The 22037-nt window shown below is 36.8% G+C and overlaps 1 protein-coding gene across 5 annotated transcripts in view; it reads right to left on the reverse strand.

The window, feature by feature from the left end:
• The window catches only part of Nmdar2 (glutamate ionotropic receptor NMDA type subunit 2), a 368342-nt gene that overhangs the window by 329966 nt on the left and 16339 nt on the right, over positions 1-22037 (reverse strand). For all 5 annotated transcript variants that reach the window (XM_072021787.1, XM_072021784.1, XM_072021785.1 and 2 more), the window contains exon 2: positions 19742-20350. The gene's annotated coding sequence lies outside the window, so the exon portion shown is untranslated. The remainder of the gene's footprint in view (positions 1-19741; positions 20351-22037) is intronic.

Raw genomic sequence — 22037 nt, forward strand, 5'->3', positions numbered from 1 at the left:
TAGTCTTACATATAGGAATAATCAAACTCTATTATACGTACCGGTAGACATACCGAACGAAACTATAATGGTATTTCTGATTGCAGGAACATGATTAATGAAAGTTTCGCAAATACAATTTCAATCTTAATAATGAAATTGTACGAATAATAATCAAGCGAAAGTTATTGAAATTGAAAAAAGCTATTACAAGACAACTGTCTAAAATCCGTCGTCCCATTGTGCTTTACGAACAGGAATTAATCTCGGGATAAAGCGGGAGGAGCAATCTTTTATTTACGCTTGTCGATTCTGCAAAAACGACTGCTTTGTGGCGGACATTAATTTCCCTTTGGACCGCTTTTCTGAGAACACTTTGCAGAGCGACATGACTGTTGTATCTCTCCATATAATAGAGTATGTATGTACGATATCGGTATAAAAAGACTAAAAAACGGATAATAGGAACAATGAAAATGCGACAAGAATTGAATTCGACCAAAAAGACGATGAAATTACAAAATTTAATTTAAGCATCGATCAACCCTAATGAATGGACACTCGACGAACAACAGACAAATTGTCTATAACGCTGAATCTGAGAAATCGTTTCTCCGAAAATGCATTAACAAAGCCAATAAAAACGATACAATTTGCGTGACCATATTGGTCAAAAACGCACTAGTTTCAAAACGCAATGTTCTCTAGCATATCGACGATCAAGTAAAATGTTCCTTAATGCGTTATCGGATTGCATTCAGCGAGTCGCGTAGGTTTATTGCTAGCTGCAAAAGCATTAGCTCGTAACCAAGCTTTTAAAACGCTCAACTCCATATAACAGAAATAGAATCAGTTAAAACACCAAAAGATTAGATTTGGATTCAAAAACATTTAATCGCTGCTAATACGTTTATCGCGTTCAATAACATCCGAAGGTCTCTCGAGTGGTCCTCGAACTCACGACATTGGCAGTCAAGGCCACTCGAAAGTCACAGTATTCGTCGAGCTCTCGAAGTTATTGAAAGGTAGTCAATGTCATAACCTTGGTACTCAAAACCAGTCGAAAATCATAAATTCCTATCGAGGTTACGACGCTGGCACTCATAGTCAATTGGAGGTCGTACATATTCGGCAAACTCCTACAGTGTCTACGAAAGATATTTGTACACTGCTGTATTTATTGCAGCATTTGCACATCGAGTACATTAAATTTCATATCGTTTGATAATATTTTCATACGCTTAGAAAAATTCTATGCTATAAGAATAAAACGTGAAATATGATAGAAAAGATACTTCATTGGAAAACGAAGGTATATGCAAATACTTTCTACAGCTATTGTATAATTGGCGCTCAAATTACTTGGATATTATGAAAAAGTTATCGCTTTCATTCTCTATTTACAAATATACATTTGAAAATATCGGTCTACATGCAGGGAAATTTTTAATAAATTGATTTCCCATTGAAATAATTGTTTGTTTGATGTTGTACAAATATTGTACGTGAGACTATTCCCAATAGTTTTAACGTCAGTGTATATCGGTATATGCTTCCGGCAGAGAAATTCTGAAGGAGAGATTGCAATTGGGAAACACAGACATACGCCATTCCGGTCACGGTACAAGCGGTTGAATTGTTTTCATCGATATAACATAAAATCATTTTTCTCCAGAAATTCGCTCGTAACTCATGTCAATTTCTGGATGAAGATATTGGTTTGTGAAACTCGATTTATTTATAACAAATATTCCCACGATAATAACTGATATCACGATTTCGCAGACTAATTGAAATAAAGCTTCCATAAAAAATAGATCGTAAAGGCAACCAGTAAAAAGCCACTTCTTACTTTTTATTCGGGTCAATGAGATTTTATTTATATAAAAATCTTTGATAAGCTGTTAAAAAAGAATAGATTGCTTATCCGCATGACGTGTACTCTCCGAATCATGAAATCCTTTTAAGTTGTCACACAGAAGCCATTGCTAAGCTGCTTCGCAAGCACGGAAACTTCCGCGAATGGTCGTAAAAGAATGAAATAAGGTTGATGCGGACGCGAGAAATCCTTTCGTTACGCGATTCGTGATTCGATTCTCAGCACGCGGAAGCTTTCTGCGGGCGCGGAAATCTTTCGAAAACACAGAAGACATGTGCTTGAGGCGTGCACGGAACCCAATGCAAAGATAAAATTTACCCTCGACTTGCTATTCTGCTCACGGAGAATACCCTATCAGAAAAGTATGGCCCGAAGTAGGTGTAAATAACTACGAACCATTCTCGTAAACGTCACAGTCACATTTCCTCTTTCCGTTCGCTAGCTCCAAGCTACCCGACAGTTTAGTAATTTTGTTCTTTCGAATTTGCAACCTTACCCTACTTAGTTTTCTGTAGTTTCTTAGTCTACTCTGCTTAGATCTTTATTTAAAAAACTCTCTTTCGAAATACGAGTTCGATATTAAACGTATGAATATTTCAGAATGCTTGCAGATATTATTAAAATAAAGTAAAACATATTATTACATTGTGTAAGGTAACAAACAAAAAGGAAGTTCAATAAAGCAGAGATATCGTGGATAATAAATAAAAGTTCATTGTGAATATCAGTAATAAATAATAGATTGGAATAAATTTTTATTTTATTCGAGTCAATTAAAAGTTTAAATTATACTACCAACTCTCTCTCTCTCTTTCTCTTTCTCTCTTTATGTTCTAAATACTAATTTAACTTGAGATGATTTTCAAGAAACTCAATGATGATTCTCAAAAGTTTACAAGACACATTTCACATTCATAAAACGCTTGCTTTTCTCTTTTGTCCCATCAGGCTATTTCCCAAACTGCTCTCACACCCAATGTCTCAGTCAGGTCAAGGAATACTATCGATCAATGGATTTTCCCAATGGAACTGTTTTCTTCCCCTTGCGATACTTTCTTCAAAACCTCTTCTTAAAATTAAGACATCACACTAGCGTTAGATATCGTGTTAAGAGTACGACGTACGAAGATATATGAAGCGATGGCAACCAGAGTAATTGACATCATGTATGAACATGCCATTAAAGCGATCTAGCGCGAAGTGACCACTCGTATGACTCAAAGTGAGATACGTAAGCTCTGTAACGAACTTTCGTCTCTGTTGAAAAGTTTCGCGATCCATTTAAACGTGGACCTGTTGCGTACGTCAAAGTATCCTTCATCAATGGCGCTCTTCGTGCAATTTACACTCTGTTTTATCAACTTTGCCACTTTATCGCTGTTAAAAAAACTGTTAAAAATCAGAGTATTTCGTCTCGAAATTCGTTTTCATTTTTTCCCGATATAACGCCCCGCCCTCCTTGCAGTTCACGAATAAATCATCATTTCGATAGCTTCGTTGCTTCTTTTCCGTTTGTGCAATCATACTTCTTATTCGCGCGTTTTCACTGATCTACTTAAAGCTCAGCACGTGTGCATCGGTCAGTGACAAATGACGCGTCAGCGTCTTTTTACCCTTCATTACCGGCAACGTTCGCACTTTCAAGAAAAATGTGGTAGATCACAAATTTTTTTGCAATCCTGTCTTGATTCCACGATCTTCGAGTTTTTGTACGAGATATCGTAATTTCGAAAGCGTAGTATATCGTGAAAATGAATTGGCGTACCGAGACGTACAGTGTAACTGTACGCTTAATCTGATAAACATATAGATTCTCTGCATATATACAGTCGAGGAAGTAGTATAGATCCATGTCGTCTCGTGGGAGTGGTGTACTCAGCCAGGTAAGTAGTACATCCTGGTATGTGGTCAGACAAACTCCATTGGCCTACTTCTGCCATCTACAGATCTCTACCTTTCTCTGTTTTTATGCAAATCAATTATAAACTACAAAGAATATTCAAATGATATTTTACGATCACTGTGAACGTCTCATTTGCACGTGTCGTATATATTATGTGCAAAATATTTAATAAATTATTAGGAAAGATTTAACGAACTCAATTAATTACGTAGAATTGTATCCTTAGTTATAATTAGCTGTATAAGTTCGTTAACGCAACGATATAAATAACAATCATCAGGATAATATTTCATAGAATATGTAATACAGTTACGTCATTTATCCTCTATATGAATGAACTTTCTAAGAGTTCGGATAATCGGGAAGCCATAAAATTAAACTTTGAATAGTTTGAATATCATTGTATTGGTAGCGTGAAAATCTAAATTTCCTGAATGACCCTATAAACTACGTGACGCGAATTTCTCAACTTACACTGCGGCGACGTATCAACTTGGAAAACGTTGAAATTATTGGCTAGTTAAATCATATCCGCTCTTCTTATCCTGCTCATTGAGCTACGTTGCGTCGTACGCCTTCGGAAAAATGCTGTGAAACGAAACGAGCCACGTAGATAAGTTACTACGAACGATGACACAGCACAGGTATTTTTCCTGTGTCATCCTCACTTATCGCCGTGTTTACCATGCGGATACATTTCACGCGTACGGCCAATAATACGTGTAAAATCCCAGGCTCTGTATACATGTGTGCACACCACCGCAGAAGCACGTTGAACTTTCTCAGCAAAATTTTATGGTCGATATCTTCGTCGGTTATCGTCTCGATATTCATGCATAATCAATTAGTGCAGCTAGCTACATCGTTTTACGAATATATCTAATTCCATCGTAACAATCGTTTAGATACTCTGACTTAATAATAGCATTAAATATAAGAATTGTACAAAATTACAATCTTTGGTAAAATACAAAATGTATATTGGTTCCAATATCGCGGCAATCAGTTATAAAATTGCGATCGCGGAAAGAAACATTTCCGAAGAGAAGCTGGTTTCTTACTTGTTTTTAAAACCCATAACATCGAACTACGTGCTTTGCATACGTAATGAAATTTGTCACTCGATCGTTCAAATAGTTTAAACGGAAAGCTTAAAGAGGAAAGTTTAAAGATCGAAATAGTGATGAACTCGTTGAACGAAAAGCAAATTTTCTTCGTTCCGCTATACCGCAGGAAATATCAAAGCGGAGGAATTGGTTGTAGCACGAACGTAAGAGGTTATAAATCGTACGTGGCCGAACAGCCACAACTTCGTTAAAGTTTGACGTGACCGGATTGGAGAACGCGAAAAATGTGGTTTTAACTTTCCCTTTCCTTGAATTTGTGCTCGTAACTAGACCGTTACTTTCAGATTCGTGGTCCCATTTGCTCTGTCCGGAGAAAGTTATAAAGAAGAGACGTGCACGTGGATATCTCGGTAACGTATGCTCATGATCCGAGAGAAAACGCCAGATGGTACAAGAAACCTAATGTTACAGAAGTATCTCGGAAATGTCTCACGCTTCATGAAACCATCTTCGTACGAATGTCGATCAACAATATCATAACGCGCTATTAAATCTTTTTCAATATCGTAGAATTTGGTTTCGTTTGTTTCAAAGACAAAAAAGGATACAGTAGAGCATGTTATACTCAAACACTCGTTACTAGAACGTTCAACCATTCGGACAAAATGTGTACGAGGCTCCGTGTGCTATTTCTTAATTCAAATATCATGTTTACATACTTTTCTTTTATATAATCTTCTTTTCTGTCAATCATACGAATTATCGTAAAAGCGTACGTTGCGACAAAACAGGTATTTCTGACTATCGAACGGCGATATGAAATAATTAAGAAGCTAACAAACGATGGAAGCTAAGAAAAGAAACCAAGGAAGCTAACGAAGCTAACAAAAGTTGTAAAAATACATTAGGCAGACTATACGATCGTGGAAATTTTTACGTTAAAAAACTTATATAATTTAGTAGCTACAAGATACGGAATTCTTAAATATTCAAACAACCTATCAATCTCTTTAATTTCTATTTGATCCGAAAGTGATATCTCCTGTTCGAAAAATTCCTATACTACGCTTCAAGGTTCGAATGGAAAAACAAAAACCAATTTCGTAAGTTCAGAACACCTTCGAGTTTAATCTGATAAACTCAATTTCACGTTACGCACACAAAGACTAATCATAAGTACGGAATAGAGTGTGTCTTGCGTCACATCTTCGATCAATGTGACAGGACAAACGCGTGATTCGATCGAGGGAGTAATTATTAGACGAGGATGGTGTAGAATCCAACCACAAACAACAGATTGGAATGGTTTCCCCGATGACCGTGAAAAGCAGACGGTTTGGAGAAGCGTCGTTGTCGCCGAATCAGTTACGAGGCGGAAGCGCGTTATCAGCATCCGGACCAGCGAATTCATGAACAGCGAGGGGGGGCGTTACACGAGGATCAGAAGCGTCTATTATACCGGGAATACTCGAACAACGCTGCTTCATGTTGGCAATCGCCGTCAATAACCGCAGTCGTGACGAGGACGTTTCCATCTTTGCCGCTCGAACATTGACAGGTCTGTGGGACTAGTTATTGCTGGTCGTTCCACTGAAATTGACTGATGAGAATTGATCATCGTTCGACGATTCGAATATAAATTGCGCCGAGACATCTGCCGGCTGATCGTGCCTTCTAGATCGCGCATTAATTCCAATTTAATACCGCCCCGACTACGGAAATTTGTAATTGGAAAGGCGCGCAAACGTTTAGAACTAGTTACGGTGTCGATTGTAAGTACAAAATAGAATAGGATTTCAAGAGAACGAAAGTAATTGGAATAGTTCGTACTAAACGGTATCGAAGACGCTATTAAAAATTTAAAGGAAGCTGCAGCAGAGTTTCCGATATGCCCTCTTATTTATGTATATAGGAGGGCAAACAAATTTCACGGTAAATTAAACGCAATTCCACCAGAAGAAAATTATCTTCGCAGGGACGAAAACTTTAGATGGTTTCCTTTGTCCTTGTTCCTATGTTCTTTAACCAAGAAATCGATTGTTGAAAGTTCAGTCGTTCCTTCCTTTTTTCTCGTCTTCCTTCTACGTCTGTACCTTTTGTACTTTTAACGTTCTCTGAAAAATAAGATACTTGTACGACTCTGTTTACCAATCTTTTATAACCGCTTCCTCTGCTATTCACCCGTTTCGGTCTCGCTGGTATTTGCCGTTTTCATCCTAAAGAGGATGCAAGCGGTTAAGAAACGATGGATAATTACCTGCAACTCGTAACAAGTTTCCAGGACATTAAGCTTGCCGGGAACTATACGCCTCGTACAATTCCCTGGATGGAATAATAGAAAACGGTCCGAAACAAGAAGAAGAGGGACGAATTCAGAAAAGTGAAAGACTCTTGTCAAAGTGTACGACACTGAGGATTCTTCGCATAATAAAGGAAACTGTATGTATGACTTGCCATTGGAAAACTTTTAATAGGTTCCAGAGGGGACTCGAGCGGGGAAAAAAATTGGCGACGAATTTACATTTAAGTGTTCGGCAATTTGTAAAATACGCCAGGTTTCGTGTTTAACTTGCCATCCGTCTATGAGAAATATTTTTCGATCGATGAAAAGCAGAGAATGTTCGCATCTGCTATCGTTTAATCCGTAGTCGAATTATCGTGCAACATAAACATTAATTCGCGAAAAGATCATCCGTTTAAAAATCGAAAATTACAACGTTAATATCTTGGCTCGATAATCCTGATCAACGAGCAATTTCTCGCTTCAATTTCAATTTAGTAAATTACAAAGCCTTTCTCTCTTACAACTCTTCCACGTTTCGTATTTCTTCCTCAAATTTGGAACTATGAAACTACATGATGGACAAGGATCGCGGCACTCGTCCATTTTGTATTTCTCGGTACATTAAGCGCGATGATAGGTTGTGGTCTTTGCGAAGATGCTGGTGAAAAGGCAAATCATCTAAGATCTCGACTAGACTTAATAAACCGATACGATTCGCCTTTAGCAGTCGTTGATGTCCTTATGCCAGCAAACTACTGAAATAACCGAAGTGGCCATAACAGCTTCTTGAATACGGAGTAGTACTCGTTCAAACGATACTACCAGCGCTAGAATATTACTACCGGGACGCTTTGATCGAGGATGAAAGGGTAGAAATCGAAAGAAGAAATTCCCTTGGCCTTTCATGCCTCGGATCTCGGGGCTAATTCTTCCGAAGATTTTCCTACTAAAAAGAAAATCGTCACTTCCAAGGCGAAGGTGAGTGGTAACAAATCTTTACAAAAAAACGGTTTGTAATCAAACGTCTAAAAGTATAAATTTGAAGAAATTCCGACCGACGCGGATTTTGCCGCGAGTCCATCGATGAACGGCAGAAAAATAAAATTTTTGCATCGATTCATGCGGCAACTACATATGTATGCATGTACATCGTTGATTTTTCAACAAAAAATGTAATTCATTTCGTTACATACACAGTCGCTGTATTTTTTCAGCTAAACACAGTTTTTAAGTCATTCAAAAAAAAAAAATGTTGTTGACTTCGATACTCTCTTCATTCGGTTATTTTCAGACAGAACTCATTCGGCTTTTTTTGCCTGGGATCATTCTTTATTAGTTAATTCTTGGGATTTCGAATTTTGAAGGGTGGCTTCGCCCCTTAAACTCGAGTTACAGTAGCTAAAAAAATAAGTATCTTTGATATCTTTGGCTATTCTTTAAACTTGCAACGTTCCATTGAAATAGGAGCGGATCGTTCGCCACCTTTCCTTGTTAATGTGGTATTTGGAGCATGTTCGAGCAAGTTTGTGAAAATGGTTTATTGGACCAGTTACACCACAGGAACTTATTAGTCTCAATTTGTCTTGTAATAGAATACTGCGGTAAATATCTGGTTCTGAAGGGTTTGGTCGAAAAATATGGTAGAAACCGCATGTAATTAACCTAATGTCTTAAACGCTCAGTGATCGAACGCTTTAATTGAGGAATAAATTTTCTAGATTCTCGATTGTATCACAAAATTATTAATCGTTACTTTCAAATTTTCAATAATGCAATTTCAATGCAAAATAATGCATTTAATGTATCATTGTATAAGATTGTTAAGTCTGAATAAAAGAGAATGGCTGAGAATAACAGTTAAGAGATATAGAACAATGGTTTTCTTTTAGGTCATGTTTGTATAGGTAATATTTATCAATTTATTCTATGTTATTCTATGTTATATATATATATATTTAAAAAACTATTTTAACTATCTTGCGTCTATATAATCTCTTCCAAATAGATAGAAGCCAAATACAAATAAGTAATAAATAGAATTCCTACATTACGATTCGTTAACACATTCCTACATTACGATAATTAATTTGCGATTTCATCGGTAAATCTACGAAAAAATATCTGCCTCGAAGTAAATAAAAACATTTGAAAACCGCTACTTTCTATCGTCTGGACAACTTGCAATAATCTTTTTATTCAAAGGACCATGCTCAGTAATCCTCCTATAATCGCACGAAGGGAATTCTTACAATAGCTCGAACGATGTTTTTATAGAATCGCGTATCCATATGTGACCTTTACCAGGAACGCACGATTTTACACGAGTCACGTACAAAGCTGCAAATTATCGTGAACAGACACGAGAGCGCGTGCAACTTGATCAAAGGGACGGATAATTTTCGATATTAATTGCGTCACGTTGCTACGGGGTGTTTGACATATAACAGCAACAGCTATAAGGCAAATCACATAGGAGCTGAATCGTGACATACGAACGAAACCGCTAAAATCGAGCTTGCGTTTGAATCGTGTGATCGCGCGGCAACTGATTAAAGATATTCTCAAGATACCGAGCATGTGTTTCGTTATGTCAAATGGAATAAGCTATCATTGTTAAATCTACGATGATCGTAGGAAGAGATGTTCATTCCGGATAATTGGTTAAAGTCGTAATTAACTTCCTTCGCTAATTATTCTAATTAAAGAATCGAAGTGTGAAACTCCACTTGGAGTCGAATATTATTGAAATCTTTCGAAAAATAATTGTTCATGGTGAGATAGTCGTAAAGAACTCGTAAAACGACTCGATGTTAGATTTGCAATAATTCCGATGGTAGAAAGGGGAAGCGAAGCGATACTAAAATCGAAAATAAGAAGCGAGAATGAACGGCAACGGTGATCGAGTTGCTCGTAAAACTAATTTTACAGACACTAAATCTCTAGTTAACCTCCATTATTTCGTACCTTGCGGTTTTCCTTCAAACTCGATAACTCAGACTTGGATTTCTTCTTCCGAACAACGCTTCGTCGACCTATAAATTCGGATATAAGCCATAGTCGTACAACCATACCTTGATCTTGAACTTCCCTAAATTTTAAACGGTTTACCCTTTACCGAAAAACTTGCTGTCTTTATTTCAAAAGAAGATCTATGATGATAGACGAAAACGTATTCTCGTTAAATAGGTCATCAAACAAGATTAAGCGTAGCATAAAGACGAAAAGTAAATATTTTTCAACATCGAATAAATGAAAATTTCTTTATGTCAGTGGACAATACGAAGGAAATCGAAGCATTTTTAAAATACTTAATATATAAATTTAATACTTTATAAATTCCGATAGAACCGTGATAAAACGGAAATTGCCGATCGAAGAAACATCGACGAAGGAGCTCAAAATACCTCGACGAATGAACTGCGACAATTACAGAGCTGCGACCATGAACAGCACTCTTCGTGGAAACGATCTCGGTATCTTGCCCAGCAATAATTGGTCCTCATCGGTAATTTTCATTAAACGTACGACAATAATTGACGAGGATCACGATTGATAGAGACGTTTTCTATCGATCCGTGACGGGGGAGCAGGTTGGCTGAAACGTCGAAAAAGAAAGAGGAAAAAAAGGAACGGTACCTAACGGCTAATTAATTGCTGTTAAAAGTAAGAGAACGACCATCGTAATTTCAAGCGAGGGGAAGTGGGATTTTCACGAAAAACAGAACGGCAACGGTTTCGAGGAAAAACGAATAGGGAGAAACGAACGGAACAACGTCCCGCGTTTCCTGGTGCACGGGAATAGAATTGACGGGTATCCGCGGTTATTTCCTGTCGATTAAACGAAACAATAGCTCGAAATGCAGCGATGATCGTTGCGCTTCGCCAACTATTCCGAACCAGTCCCAGTGTCCCGGGTTAGAAGCGTTAAATTTTTTATCAAGTGCCCTCGATAGATCTATAGAAATAAATGTAAGAGAGGAATAGGTGCACATCGAAGCGTCGCTGGAATTCAATAGTTTTCTCAAGAGCGAAATAACCTACGGCGGAGGAACAACAGCAGACAGACACGATCGGTGGAGCACAGGAATATCGTTCTCTCACAAAGAGCCTGATAATACTATCGATGTAAGCTGAATCGAAATGGTGCGAATAGACCAATTTCACGTCTAAAGCCACCGTTCTTGATGGTAATTAGAAAATCAACGACGCGGAGATTTAAATATCTTAAATACCGAAGAGACAAGAAAGCAAATATTAGGCTGTCCGAAAAGTATCATTCGCAAACGTATTTTTTACAACAGTGCACCTTCGTACAAACGTGAAACCAAGTCTGTGAAATATCGCGGTGTTTATCTCAACAGAACAAAATAATACAAGTACGTAATTCGACAAAATAATATAAAACAAAAAACGTTGTGCGTCTATTATTTCCTCATAAAACGAAATAAACTTTTCGGACAACCTAATAATTGAATTAGTTCGAATAAGCTTTAAACATCCGAGCCTTTGTATTTTTAAATGATCGCATTTTTGAACCACTGTAAAAGAGCTCTAGGTTGGAATGAAAATTCAAACTGCTACTTCTCGCAGAAATAACCGAAATACGTATGTTATTTAAAAAATTTGAAACTACTTTTAAACATCGATCTAAAGGTTCTGCATAGTTTCCCAACGAAACGATGCGACTGAACTCGAGTAAACGCGATGCAAACCTAAGTTACACGCTGAAATATAAAATCGTCCAGTAAATTGAAATATCCGTGACCTTAATAATAAGAGCCAATGTAGAAAGTTGGCACGGAGTTTCCAGCGAAAAGACCAGGAACTAGGGCGGACATTTAAAATAGGTAAGCGTCGAGCATCATCGAAAAGGACAAGCTCGGACGAGACACTTTCTCTACATCAAAGATGAACTATAAAACCGAGACAAAGCGAAGAATCTGTTAGCAACGCCGTAACAAAATAGTTCTCCTTTTCAGCGACGCTTACCAGTCTCTGCACAAAGACATTATTCGGTCGCGTTATTCGCCGCTCGCACCTCGATCCACAAATAAGGAGAATGGAATACCTTGAAATTTTTGCTACGAAATTCGAGCTAAGAGGCAATTCATTGAACGTAATACTAGACAAATATTTCTGTTTGCCCACGAAAAAGAAATCGACTATATACGAATGAACATCTTATTCGTTCGTATTCGCAAGCTAAGTAAATGTTTCTTTAAAGCTTTTGAGACATTCCATTTGTCTAAACGATATATAGAATTGCAATTTAAATGGAAATTTGTAATACATAAAATTAGGAAACGACGAGGAGGCAAATATGTCAAAAGAGGTAAAAAAAAAAAAAAGCGGGAAAGGAAAGATGGAAGAGGAATACAAAGCAGTAAGATGATGTTATACAAATTAACTTCCGGAGAAACGAACTTGGATTAATTTGACTCTCAAATGCAGAATTAATACTTTGTTCGTTAGATCTTTTAGAGCTGAATTTTTTATCAGTCTACGAGAATATTTGTTTTTCATTAAGCAAAAATACAAAATACGTTTAGCAGATTTATCACAAATGTATACCAATACCAATACATTTATGAAATTTATTTTTTGGATAATTTTGTGAACAAGTCAAGACTAAAGTTTAAGATCAATTTTATCGAAAACAAATACGTGCATTTATCATATACAGGCAATATTGAATAATTAACAACGAATATCGAATAGTTAATAAAAGATTAACCGAGACTCGGTTCTTGCTTTTTTTCCTGCAGAAAATCCACCGTTATTTCATTCATCGTCGTCGCACCGTATTCAGCGATATATCGCGAGAACGTTATGAACAGCTTATTCGTATCATTTCTCGACATCGTATAACGCCGATCGTTTCGCGAAGAAATATTTGTCCAATTATCATTGTCACCTCTGCCATTTTCTTGACGACGTTCGCAAATCCGTGATTAACGATCCGGCTGACATCGTAATAAAAAAACGACACCGGAACGTTATCGCGTGGTATCTTACGAAAGCACCAATCTTGCGTTCAGATTATTACACGTGATAAATTCACCTGCAAGGAACAAATTTTCTTCTTACGGATTTTATTAAGGATAAAAAACTTCTATCTCTCCATTTGCCCGCGTACTGGTATTCCTTCATAGCTCTCTTTTCTTACTGTCGCGTGAATATGAACGCGTTGCCTCTGTATAGAACGATCGATCCCACGATAACGAATAAGAAATTGCGTAAGAGCAAGCCCCTGAATAACGTAGGAATACTTTTTGCCGATATAGAGGAACTTTTAACGTTTATTAAATGTCTCGGTGAAAATCTTATTCTTTTAGCTTTAATTTACCTACAAGCTGCGATTGTTAAACCGTTTGATAAAAAATAAACTCGCGAAAGATGCTACTTTCTTCCGATAGGGATATATCGATATCGGAGACAAAAAACTAAAACGGTCCGAACATGATAATTTTCTCCGACACATAGAAATCATTTTTTTAATCAACTTTTTATCTCTCGCTACTGCGTGTCTCGATGAAAATCTAGTTCCACGAACTACGTGCTACAATTATCGACTGCTTCATTCTGAGCTCTAAGCTTTTGAAAGCTTGCTTTACTGTCCTACCTAAAAAGAGTACCTTCTCTGTACGGATGTTGAAAACACAAACAAAAAAAAAAAAAAAAAATACTGTAATAAACAGGAGATTAAAATTTGCTTCAACATACTGACATCTCCGTTCTTTTTTCCTTTTTACAAGTTTTTGCTTCGTGACGTAAAGGGGTGGAATCAAATGCGGAACTGAATTTTTCAAAAGAGGAAACATTCATCTATAGAAGTTTCTGCTGGTTGAAATGCATGGGAAAAATTCGGTGGCTTGATTTCGAAGGATTAACACTGTGCGTGACGCGACAGTATATTGACTTTCTGCCTTTTTTGCGGTGACCGCCTGCTCATAACGGTGCTGCATATTTCATAACGAGAACAAGCCTGAGGACGTTGACCTGGCGTAGAAAAATGAGAATGGAACAGTCATTAGCGTGAAACAGAGAAGATCATTTCCGTCCGCGTTCCATCCCGCTCGCATGGAATATCGTGATAATGAACTCGCCTCCTGCTTACTGTCGTTCTTCCAAATACTTTAATTTGATTTAATCACAGTTGATGTTTCTTCCGTGCAATTCAATACCTTTCTATATTTTTTCTCTGATATAGAAACTATATAACAAACTTTCTTTCTCTCGAGCAGATTCGGATATACAGTATGAGATGAAAATAAGTAAACATTCTTACGAAAAAATGTATAATTAACGACCACGTTAATTAGATATTTAATCGTAAAAGTTTCTTTCGTTTTATAAGGAACTAATGGATGCATAACATTTTCCATTTTATATTATTATATCGAATCACGTACGATCCATTTTGTTCTATCGAAATAAAGATCACAACGTTCGACAGATCAGGTTTCGTGTTTGTATAAAGATGCATCGTTGTAAAAGACGCGTCTATAAAAGAAAGACACTTTCCGGACAACCTAATAGAATCTGAAGATGAAAACGAAATGGATATTTTAAGTAATAGCAAAAAAAAAAAAAAAAAGAAAAAAATGATTCGATAGAGTGAAAGAGTATTTTAGTGACACAGGCTAGTAAATGGTAAGAATTATTGATAGGTACGCTATTAATTCCGCAATAGAAAGAAATATTCGTTGATGCAGAGTCGAACGAAACGTATAATTGGCGGAAAATCGCGAGCACTCGTCCAGAATGGTCCTTTTCCAGTTAAGCGTTGACCGTCGAACTCATATTTGCTTCTTTCTAATCGATTACTCGCATCGATCGAACTGACCGAACGCTTTTACCCAACTTCGCGATGAAGTGGAACCTCTGCCAGCGCATATGATCGAATCTAAGGCCATGATGTCAATCCGATCGGAAAATCGAGAGTTATTTTTCACGAGCGACCAACAAACATCTGCTGTTTCACGATCTTTATCGGGATATACCAGATCTGCGATTATCGTTTGGATTGTAAGTAAAAAATAATAATCATTTCGATGGCTCGATACCGTTTTGTAGATTTCTAAGTAATTACTAGAAATATTTGTAAAATTGCAATTTACGCGATTTACAATAATCGTTAAAACATTTTGTACGTCTGCGTATAAAACTGTAGCAAATATTTAGATAGAAAAATAGCGAATTAATATATATCGCAGCTGTAGTTGTAAATAACCCTAATCGCATGAAAACTATCTTAACGAACAAGTTTCTCGTTAGCCGTATGAATATTCGCGCCTCTTACAATATCTTGCGAAAAAATTCCTTCGTCCAAAACGGAAAAGTAAATTTCACTGGCAGTGGAAAAAATGCAAGCGTTATTTAAATCACAAAATACGTTTCGTTTCGTATGTGAAAATGTCACGCGCGATAGAATTTAACTCGTCGATGTTGTTCAGACTTCTCGATACGAGAAATAAGGAAAGTTTCGTTTTAAAAACTGGCAAAGGCATTTTCTTCGGTTAATGGCCACAGACCGTTTTTACTGGATCGAAATCGGTGACTTAATTAAAGTAATTACAGAAAGGATGGACTCGCGGCAACGATATCGCGAGGAGCAATTGCAAAGAACGGAATCCGAAGCCTCGGAATTGCGTCGAAACCTCAGCGAACTGAGGACCAAGTTTTTCCAGCTCGAGCGAGCTTTCGAAATCAACCTGCAGTCACAAGCTCGCCTGGAACTTCAGTTTAATCGTACGAAACTTGAAACCGAAGGTACGTCGCAACAGAGATTTGTTCGCTGCCTTAGCTTTAAAGTATTTTTTAGCAAATCCGAGAATATCTTTCGCGTTGCGTTATCAACATATTAACGAGTTAATCACGGTCTCTCGGTGGCAATTATAAAAAGAATTTGTATACATTTGTCAGGAAAATCGCGTTTTTCTATCGTTAAGTAAGTTTTTAAAGGGGAAGAAACGAAAGAATCGTTCTTAGTATACTTGATACCTCGCTTGAAATTTATGTAAAAAGATTGAGATGTTAATAAGATTAAAAATCAATTAGTCATACTATCGACGATTACAGCTTATGTTTGAAACTTGATTCCAATAATATCGAACTTGCGAAACACAATTTCAATTAATCATGATAGGATCGTAGTTAGGAATATCGATTGCGATGTGACTAGAATTACAGAATCTAATTATAGTAATGTAAGGGTTGTAAGATACAATTAGACAGATGACTAATTAGAGAAGTCCGATTGTCGTGTTTCGATCATTCGAATTTGCCAGGAATCCGATAATATCGAAATAAGTAGCACAGTTTCATCCGTTTCAACGTTAGAACATTTTGCGACAACAATTTTTTTTTTACTTATAATAGCATCCGAGTATCCTAACTTCTGACATGGTATCCAGCTCGAACAGATCTAGGGATAGCGACTGATATTTCGATCACGTTTTACAACGTCAATTTTCCTGGAATTACCTACCAAAATAGGGACATCGTACCATGATCCAGCGTTGGCTTGAAATTTTCGGTTTAAGTTTAGTACTTTCCCTCGTTCGGATCGTAAATTTGAAAAAGTTGGGTGCATGATTATCACGATGGATCCCTTTCTCGTTTCATCGTTGAATCTTTTATGATCTTTTCGTAAGCAGTTCCTTACATAAACACGCCAGTAATGGAATACTAGAATAACAAGTGGAATAAAACTTTATTCCGCGATGCTTGTTTAACGATATAAAACAAAAGTCGTTGGACGATTTCAACCGAGACGAAATATTTCCCTGCTCCCATTACCCTTTTCACGTTGTTAGCATAGAGTAAATAATAGAGAACCTCGGGGAATTCGCATCAAGTCACATAACAGGAACACAGGAGACCTTCCGGCAGTTCTGCTTGACTTGTTAACGCTAAATAGGCAGTTGGTTACGTGGAGTATTCTCAAATTAACTCGATCGAATTATCTCCACCATCGGCAAGCTATGTGTTCCTCCGGTTCAAGAGCCGCAAATTTATGCAGTCCAGTGGAACCCTTTTCTTTCCTCTTATTATCATCGCACAATAGTTCTATTACGCACGAATTCCACTTAAGTTCCATTCGAATGGCTCAGAAATTTCATAGATTTAATTTCTTTCTAAATTCCGTGTCTTAGATATTTCATAAACAAATTTTTTTTCAAATTCCACTCGAATCCTTTAAACATTCCTTTTAAGAAGATGGATCAGGAAGTAGAAAAAATTCAGATGATTCGATCGCGTACCATATTCGAAATGTTTCGAAGTATATAAATCTATTTCATATTGCAAGGAATCGATAGAGAAACCCGTTGTATTCACGAGTCAAACAGCAATAAACACGAATACGATATGAGAAATCTGACATAGAGCTAAATTTGTTTTAGAGCTTCGAAAGCTTAACGCCGATGCTGTACGAGCGAGAACGAAATTAAACTCGATATTAACCAATGCGATAATTGAAAGAGATCATTGGAAAAACGCTTTCCTACGACAAAAAGAACTTGTTAAAAGGTACGTTGCACATAGTTACTTTTAAGCTTGAATAATTCTTTCACGCTGATGTTCGTTTTCTCTCGGGGCATGTTAGAAAGATAATGAAATACTTGGCAGAAGTTTGTCAATGGTCGGAAACTATTTACATTTAATCAAAAATTAAATTATTTTATACGTACTCAAGCCAGACTGATCGATAACTTGCAAATTCTAAAATAACTACATCTTCGTACAAAGTAGGAGGAACAATATTTTGACAAACTATCCAGAATAAAATGATTAAATTTTCTTATTCAAAAGATTACTCTTGATCGTACAAAAAATAGCAAATATTTTTACCTAATCTTTAGCGCTTAAAATTTTCATATTTCTCATATGCCATTAAGAAATTTCAATCCTAGTTTCATTGTATAACCGCACCTACCGAGTGTAACGATCGATGCAACGAACGATTCATCGAATCTATCTCCTTTCCATTGAATCAACGTCGCAATTCTATAGACGCCTGGCGCGTAGAAGACGAATTTCGTAGCTACGGGGGATAAGATTAATTAACATTCAGTGCATACGTTCGGAGGTATAGGTACGTTACGTTCGATCAGTGATCTCGTTCCCCATTAATCTCGATTAGCGGATGAATCGGACGAACATTTTCTATCGACGAAGGAAGGAAGGTACGTTTGAAACGAAACGCGGCGAATAGGCAGAGAATACGATCGATAGAGAATTCATAGCGAAATCCAATTGCGGATTAATGGTTGAAGCCCGAGGTACGATGTATGCATGTATGTACGTTCATGTGAAAAATGTACCGGGCGATGTTTAGATCTGTTTCCATATCACAGCTCAAGCTATACGTTGATTTTATTTATTTTTTCGTTTCGTCGCGTATGGGCACAAACCCGCTTAAGCAGACAAAACAAGTAAACAGAAACGTGAGCGTAATAAGATAAAAATAAACAAAAGGGACGCAAACAGGCGACGGACGGTGGATATTTAAAAACAGGTAAAGAAGCGAGGAAGGAAATAGTTCCTTGAACAAGAAGGATTTTTAATTCGAAAGAAAAATTAGATATTGCGCGAAGAAGTTTCGATACCAAACAAAAATAAGATGTTGCAGGAAAGTTAATACGATTGCGATATCTATCGGTTAAAATATAAAAGTCTTGGAAAGTTTGGTACCGTGTAACAGTACTCTCAGCGTACGCTTTGTTGGTTGTATTTGCCGAATAAAATTTAGAAAAGAAAGAGAGTAGCAACGAAAGAATTATTTTTAAGAACAAAGATCAAGGATTACCGTTAGCGCTAGAATTACCAACGACTAAAGTACAAAACTTGTATCGGAGAAATATAAAACGTAAGATATATGAAAAAGCACATAAGTATATCTATATTTTACTAAAAACGCAATCGTTCTTTCAGTTTTGACAAAACAATTCCGTTTTGATCGATGCTTATACCGAAGTTTCGATCGCGACTCGAACATGAATTCTTTTGCAAATATGGCATGAAAGTTTACAACGTGTCATTTTTTGACGACTACTGTCGGCACGGATGCAAATTTTAATTGAAAGACTTATTATTCTTACTTTCCATTTCCTGATATCATTTGCCGGCAATGTTTTATTCGTTCCAGGTTCAATATGAACGTTAATCGAACCGATAATGTAAAAAATAAACTTACATGAACTTTTAATAAACCGACGAATTACGCGTTTACGATCAACAAATTAACTATTGGTACGATTATGGAAATTTAATAGGTAATTTACGTCGTACAGCTGTGTAGATTCCCGATTAATTCGCTATCGGTGGATTATTACACATCGGCTAATGCCTCGAGGAAATTCGACGTATAATGTTACGCAGATATATTTTCTAAATTCATCCTATAATTAGGTTCCCGGGAACAATACGATCATACGCTTATTCGCTTCATTAAATTACAAGCAACTATCGATTAATCCAATTGTTGCGTGATAATACGTATCTGTCATACATTTTCTACGATAGTGGTTACGCCAAATTGATTAATCTTTACATCTTGGTAGAAAATACATTTAACATTAAAATAAAAAATAAATTCAATCTTCGAAATCTAAATAAGTACTCACCAATTGTCCACCGATGGCTCCTCTAGTCGATCCAAATTTTCTTCTTCTTAATCAACTTCATAGCGATTTTATTTGTTTTTTCTATCCGTCTTTGCCTCGATCGTTCGTTCAGCTACGTAGCATCGCTTCTGCTAATTACGAATACGTCTCGTTGCCTCTTTTCAGGCTCGTGTCTTAAGGACCGTAGATACTCTCTCCGAGAACCACTCCGAGTTACCCTCGTGAAACGCTTAATTATAAACGCCTATAATTAACAACGACTGTGGACTTGGCTCGCGTTCACTCTGGTCCTTTGAGGAAAAATTGGCCAGATTTCCGTTCCGCCTAAACTAGCCCATTCGAGATTTCTTAATTAACGAACGTGCTTGCTTCGAGGATTCTAATCTTGCGCCGGAAGCTGTTTCCTTTTTTTTTCTTTTTTTTTCTTTCTTTCTTGGAGGAGTCGCAACTGTATAATTTCCATGCTGACGATGGGCCACGTATCTCGAATTCACGGCACTGTTTGCCGGCGGATATCGTAAAAGGATATCGTTGATAAACCGTGCTTTTGTCGCCGTTTCTCCTCTTCGTCCTTTTCGCCCTGATCGATTTACACTCTCTTGGTCGAATCTGAAACGAAACACAGTATCATTCGTTGCGCGTTCCCGCTGTAAATTGTTGTCAATTATCGGCTAACCTAAAGAGTTATGCGACCGATCGATGGCGACGATCTAACGCGCATACCGCGTTAGATGTTCTCGCGTTTTGAAACCGGCGCCAGATCGTAATACGAGTGTATTGTCGAGGATTCTGACGAGAGAGTTGGAATAAAATGAAACGAATGATTGTGAATTGCATATTTATTCGATACTTGTTGATTATTATTGACTGGTAACGAGCGCAGCAGACGCGATTAATTTTGAGTGGAATTTAAGATTATATAAAACACGGAATAGAAATAGAAATAACGAGAGAGATGCACTTGAATATTAATGAAATGCGTTAAGGAGTGATATTATTGTAAATCTCGTTTCATACAGAGTGTCACAGTCACATACGAGTAAGTTGCGCTTACATGGCTCAAGCGTGCCAATGTGGAACTCCCAATTTGCGTACTAACGTTGATTACTGCGACACTTCGAACACACCGCGAGACCTCTAATAACCTAATGCGCGTTACAATTTCAGCGAACATCATTCCAGATCTTGTGACTTATCAACCTATCGCGTTATAACTCGACTCTCTTTCAGATTAGATTCAAAATAATTTAATCTTTTCCGTATTTGAAGTCTGAATCGAAATTTGTTGCTTACATTTTTTCACTATTCTGGACTAATTTTAAAAGAAATGATCGTTCAAATTGTATAAAAAGATTCTGAAGAGTATGAACAGTATGAATTATTAATAATAATAAAATTATTATTATTATGTTATTATAATGTAAAAACATAATTGAAAGTATAGAAAATGCAAACGTTTATCCTGAACTGTTAAACTAAAGGTATAAACTTCAACAGCTGCTTCGACTTTAAATAAGAAACAAGGATTTTAAGGCTTTTAGAAAACTCTCGTTACAAGTGTAATCGACTGGCTACATAAAAGGTGTTTTCGCTGCAGTGACGTTTATCGGTACATTTTAAACTGACAAGAAATGCAATTCGCTTGAAAACCTTAAACAGTTTCTTTTTAATAGTAAACGAGGAAGAAGGTGTTCCTCGAAAGATTATGCTGATTGTACAAAGGCTAGAGAACTTTGCAAATAACGCTGTCAAGCACGAATAAAAAAGAAAACAGCGAAAACTTTTTATCTCGTTTTAGATAATTCGCTACGAGCTATTGCGCTTTAATATCTAGTGTACTATTACGATTTTAAACAGCTGGATTTTTACATCATAGAAGAAAAATAATATTCTAATTGAAACATCATCATTTGTCATCAACATTTGTGATCAACATTTGTCGATCCTAATTTATCCTAATTTATTTCTTATTAATTCCCTCAATTCCTAGAAATTTGCAATTTCTTTCTATGCCTCGAAATTTCTTCCAAAAATTCATGGCAGATATTTCGTTGGTCTACGTCCGTATACTCACGTTATATAGCAACAGTATATCTCACGCTAGCCGGAAAAAAGCCACTCGAAAGTATCAAAAGTATTAAGTACTTACATATGTCTGAAGCGTTCGACCAAGATGACCAAAAATGCTTGGAGATGCCATAATATTAAGAGTAACAGCCATAATCTCGGCAAAGTATGATATACATAGGAAATCCTCAAACACGTACGTTTTTATATTCTTGAATGTTCGCAAGAC

This window comes from Bombus fervidus, chromosome 2 (assembly GCF_041682495.2).
Source record: "Bombus fervidus isolate BK054 chromosome 2, iyBomFerv1, whole genome shotgun sequence".
Taxonomy (NCBI): Eukaryota; Metazoa; Arthropoda; class Insecta; order Hymenoptera; family Apidae; genus Bombus; species Bombus fervidus.